This window comes from Garra rufa, chromosome 17 (genome assembly GCF_049309525.1).
Source record: "Garra rufa chromosome 17, GarRuf1.0, whole genome shotgun sequence".
Taxonomy (NCBI): domain Eukaryota; kingdom Metazoa; phylum Chordata; class Actinopteri; order Cypriniformes; family Cyprinidae; genus Garra; species Garra rufa.
The window spans coordinates 17,918,032-17,924,031 of record NC_133377.1 but is presented as its reverse complement, the minus strand read 5'-3'; positions in this window follow the sequence as shown (position 1 = coordinate 17,924,031).

The window sequence follows — 6,000 nt, the reverse complement described above, 5'->3', positions numbered from 1 at the left end:
AATGAACCTTTAACATCTGAAGAACCTTTCTGTTTCACAAAAGGTTCTTTGTGGTGAAAGAAGGTTTTTCAGATTATAAAAAGGTAAGCAAGAGATGGAACCTTTGACTGAATGGTTCTTTGTGCAACCAAAAATGTTTTTTTAAAGCCTTTTAAAGCACCTTTATTTTTAAGAGTGTATGCAGTCCTGCTGTGAGCATCACTAATCTCTCTGACATCTGTGTGTTAGTGAACAAACACTGTCATCCTCAAATTGAATCCTTGGGTACGATTAGAAAATCAGTTTTCTAGCTTGCCATTAGGTGTGTTGAAGAATGTTTAAGTGTAAGCTTAAATGAAATGATTATTTGAATGAAAACACAGCATTCTTTTGTTAAGGATCTTCCTCTTCTTGTAATGATTTTTGACATCCTGACGGAGCGTAATTGATTAAATGTGACAGCGGTGCTGGAGAAGGCACACGGCAGATCCAGCATATGGCTGCTTTCCTCTGCACTCTAGTTTGATTTAATTACCATATCCTTTCATAACAATCCAGCTCACATTTTGATACGAATCCCCCAGCTGTCAATGGAAAACAGTGTTGGATCCCAAGAGGACATGGTCTGCCAACCTCCGTCTTTCTACTCCAACACTATTTTTATTGCATGGCTGTTTGGAATACTTGATTTTTATTGGTCAGCTTCTGCAATGAGCAGTTGAATATTTTTGTATGATGTTGACTATATATGTCCATCATATCATGCCTCAGTCTGTCTATTTATGCACAAGCATTAGACTAGTTCTGAATTATGCCATCTTATATTTAAAACTGACTGTTGTAAAACTGTTAAAGATGGCTACAGTATTCATTTTAATATCAATCACCTTAATTTATACAGCACTTTAAACAATATGGGTTGAGTCAAAGCAACTTTATAGTATTTGCAAAAGACTCTTAGGCTACTACTGATTTGCAGGGGAAACATCACAATGGGATGTCAATTAAAACATCTTGAAACAACATCCATTTGCATATTTTATTCACTCCAATGCCAGTTCACAGAATTTCCACAGGTGTAGAAGGCTGGTTTCTAAACGTAAATGCACAAAATAAGAACAAAAACTATAAGTTGAACAATCAAATTGCATAACAGAATCCAAACTATACGAATATCAAACAAAACTTACATCTGTACACAGCCACACAACATCATACGAAAAGAGTCCAGAGCAGCAACAAAGGGAGAGCACACTGACTGTTGCTTCCAAGCAAGCCTTTTTAAATGGGCACCAATTAAGGTGGTAATAAGGGTAATGGAGCTAGCCACCAGGTCAGAGGGATTTCTAACAGTATTAATAGGACAATAGTGTCAATAGTGCAAAAGTTCCATGTTGCAGCAAAGTCAGATTTGCAAAGGACTCATCTGCATCCTGTGGTCTTGCACCAACGGCCGTTTAGGTGAGGAGTTCTTGACTGATGATCCGTCTCTGGGGCTTATCTAGTTGATGTGGTCTCCGCTGACATTCAGGGCTGTAGAGGTCATCTCTAGGCATTGATTCACCATCTGGGCTGGGTACAGACTGGATCCGGGGGACTGCAGTGACCGTCTAATCTGGATACAGACTGGATCTGGCGGCTAAGGTGACCTCGGGAATAAGAACAAAACAGACTAATATAAGCGTAGACGCCATTCTTCTTAGGATGGAACAAGTACATCAGGTTTTATGGGAAGTGTTCCCAGTTTAACGCAGCCTAACAATCCTTTAACAGATTTGGATTATAGAAATGTGTTAAGTGTAGGCCAGGTTAAAGAGATGTGTCTTTAATCTAGATTTAAACTGACAGAGTGTCTCTGCCTCCCGAACAGTGTTAGGTAGATTGTTCCAGAGTTTAGGCACTAAATAAGAAAATGATCTGCCGCCGGCAGTTGATTTTGATATTCTAGGTATTATCAAATTGCCAGAGTTTTGAGAACGCAGCAGACATGAGGGACTATAATTATGATAAGAGCTCGCTCAAGTACTGAGGAGCTGAACCATTGAGGGCTTTATAAGTAATTAGCAAGATTTTGCAACTATACAATGTTTAATAGGGAGCCAGTGCAGTGTTGACAGAACCGGACTAATGTTTAATGTGATCATACTTTCTGGTTCTAGTAAGAACTCTAGCTGCTGCATTTTGGACCAGCTGGAGTTTGTTTATTAAGCGTGCAGAACAACCACCCAATAAAGCATTACAATAATCTGTCCTTGAGGTCATGAACGCATGAATTAACATTTCTGCGTTTGACATCGAGGGTATAGGTCGTAATTTCGATATATTTTTGAGATGAAAAAAATGTGGTTTTGCAAATGCTAGAAATGTGGCTTTCGAACAAAAGATTGCTATCGAATAGCACACCTAGGTTCAAAACTGATGACGAAGAATTGACAGAGCAGCCATCGAGTATTAGGCAGTGTTTTAGGTTATTATATGTGGAGGTTTTAGGTCCAATAATTAACACCTCTGTTTGTTTTTTTTGTTTTTTTTTCAGAAATTAGCAGTAAGAAGTTACTTGTCATCCAGTGTTTTTGTTTTTTTATATCAACTATGCATTAGTTTTTCAAATTGGTATGCTTTGCCAGGCTATGAAGAAATATAGAGCTGCGTATCATCAGCATAACAGTGAAAGCTAACACCATGTTTCCTGATGATATCTCCTAAGGGTAACATAAAGCATGAAAAGTAATGGCCCTAGTACTGAGCCTTGAGGTACTCCATACTGCACTTGTGATTGATATGATACCTCGTCATTCACTGCCACCAACTGATGGCGGTCAGATAAATACGATTCAAACCAAGCCAATGCACATCCACTAATGCCAACATAATTTTTAAGTCCATTCAAAAGAATGTTGCGGTCAAAACACAGCACTAAGATCCAGCAGCACTAATAAAGAGATACAACGGATGATAACAGCAGGTCATTTGTAACTCTAATAACGGCAGTCTCAGTACTATGATTCGGTCTAAATCCTGACTGGAAATCCTCACAGATACCATTTTTCTGTAAGAAGGAACATAATTGTGACTATACTACCTTTTCTAGTATCTTTGACAGAAAAGGGAGATTCGAGATTGGTCTGTAATTAATTAATTTGGATAAAGTTTTTTTTTGAGAGGCTTAATAACAGGCAGTTATATATATATATATATATGTTACGAACCGTGCTGGTAAGACGAGACGTGAGACAAACTCAAATAATATATCCTTTTAATCTTGATCTTCAAACTCAAAGACAGGGAATATCCACACACATAGTAAATGAAATGACCGACAAAGACTACAACTCAAAGACAGACTTATAAAGCAAACTAATCAAGACATACAGGTGATACAGATAATGAATAAACAAGGACTAAACCAAATGATTACAAACAGACGGGGGAAGACAGAGGGAGAAACCAAATCAGAATAGTGAAAACACAAAGGCAAAAGACAAGAAACATAAGGAGACATGTAACAATATATATATATATATATATATATATATATATATATATATATATGGTGAACAAGAAACCTAGATTTCCAGTGAAAGCAAGAACATAAGAGCATTGTTTAGAAGAATTGGGAACCAGGAAAGACACAGAGCTAAGTGAGAACTTAGAAACTTAAAATAGAATCTGCAAATTAATAATAATATTGTTGCTATGATTTTCAGCATTGTTAATTATTTTGTCTTTTTTTCAGAAGCTTTCAGATAGTAATTTACCAGCTTGAATCAATATTTCATGTCTGTGTATTCATACAGTGTAACAGGCAGGATAATATACAGCTATTATCTTTAAATAAACCTTTAATAGTGATATCATGACCAGCTGGGGGCATCTCTTATGTAGACGTTCAATACATGAATCGATGAGTCATGAATTCAGTGTGGCTGTGATCATCAGAAATAAAAGCAGTTTTATGAATAAGTCTTTCACTGTAATTCACAGTCAGCCATGTTTACTGTGTGCGTCTGTCGGTATTTAACAGGCACTCTGAATAGCTGGTTAATGGCCAGTTGTTTTTGGCCATGCCATTAGAGCTGGACTGGCACAGATTGTGCTGGTTTGCACACTCATATTTCAACCGCTTTTGTCCTGGCAGAGGAAACGGCTGCCTGACCTTTAGACCTGGACTCCGTTCAGGCCAGGATTTATCTGGTAACTGCTTTTAAACGGATCAGCAGCAAACAAACACTTTAGGAAATGGAGGTATATTTTGTCTCATTTAAAAAAAGAGAGAGACAGAGAAAATAAAAGTAAATATGTTTATATAAAGCTCAGAAATAGCTAATACAATGTTGTTTACTTGCCCTCATTAAGCATATGACTTTTTTAGTCTCTAATTTATTTATTTCAAAAATACAGTAAAGCAAAAAAAGGTATACAGTAAATTATGAACTATTATTACAATTTAAAAAAGTTTTCTTTGAATATATGTTAAAATGTAATTTATTGCTGTGATCAAATCTGAATTTTCAGCATCATTACTCCAGTCTTCAGTGTCATGATCCTTCAGAAATCCTTCTAATATGTTCATTTGCTGCTCAAGAGACATTTCTGATTAATCAATGTTGAAAACCGATACCTTTTTTTTTTTTCAAAAAAAGAGAGCATTTATTTGAGAGAGAAATATTTCGTAACATTATAAATGTAAGTTCAACTGTTCAGCTTTAAAACTGTAAAACAATCATTCGTTCTCGAACCATACCCCAAAAAGCACAGTAAAAGTGGTCCAGACTTTCTAGTCTAATAAATTTAAGTGATACCTTTGTGTAACAAACAGACGGATGTTTAAGTTGTTGTTCACTTTGAGTTAAAGGGATAGTTCGAGCATTTAAGACATGAAGTTGTATTCAATCCTTATCAGCACTATAGTGTATACACACTGACCCACACTGCGTTCACCTCCCTGGTCAGAGTTCTGGCCGCTGGAAGTTTTTCAAGAAAGTAGTCACGGTTAGTTTCCGGGGCCTCAAAACTGTGCGTTTTTACCTGAAAAAAATATATGCGTTTCAAAGCTTGATTAATTTACATCACAAAAAACAAAAATCCTGACAAAAATCATACCTCAGTTTTAATCGGCACTATATTCTTTCCGTTTCCATCAATCCGCGCTGCTGTCAGTTCGCACGTTCCGATCAGCTGTTGCATTACACACTCGAATGACGTATGAACGACGTAAAAAGTAGAAAATTAACAATGGTGCGAACTTGTAAATTCCCAGGTTGTGACCACAAGAATGTGCAGGGATCGCCGTTCAGATTCCATCGTTTTCCTGTTTCTGATATAGTTATGAGACAGCTTTGGCTGGTTGCCATCGGCTACTCAGCGGGAGCTAAAATATCCAATATCAAGGATTTTCGTGTGTGCAGTGCTCACTTCAGCGAAGACGATTACATCCCCAACCAAGGAGGAAAAATCAAAAAATGGATTTTAAAGAGTTCTGCTGTACCAGTACCACGGGTAAGCTCTATTTACTAACTTTATGTCGCATACGACAGGTTTATTTTGAAGCTAACGTCGGTTTTTAGGCTAACGTTACACTGTGAATATTCTAACCGGGGCAGTGATAGCATCGACAATAATCGACTGTCTATGTGGTGAGAAAATCGGCAAATGTCATAACTAATGAATTTAATTGAATCTATATAACACAACAAAATATGATGCTTTGCTATATTTGTTATTGTCTGTAACTATGCGGAACGTGTGTCGGTATCATCGTGTTTATAAGTGTGCTTGAAGTCACATACAGGTAGGTCTAAACCAGGGGCCTGTACCATGAAGCCGGTTTAGGTGGCTAGCCAGGTAAGTTTAGGATTAGTTTGCGCCAACCCTGGGTTTTAGGTCCCATGAAAGAAACTCGACTTCAATTGGTGTTCATTGCCATGGTAACTTGCGCTGCACGGCTAACCTGCTCTGGGGAAGGTTATGTTCTGGATTCGAGATCTCCGAAAGAAATTCTACCAATCGGTAGTGAACATT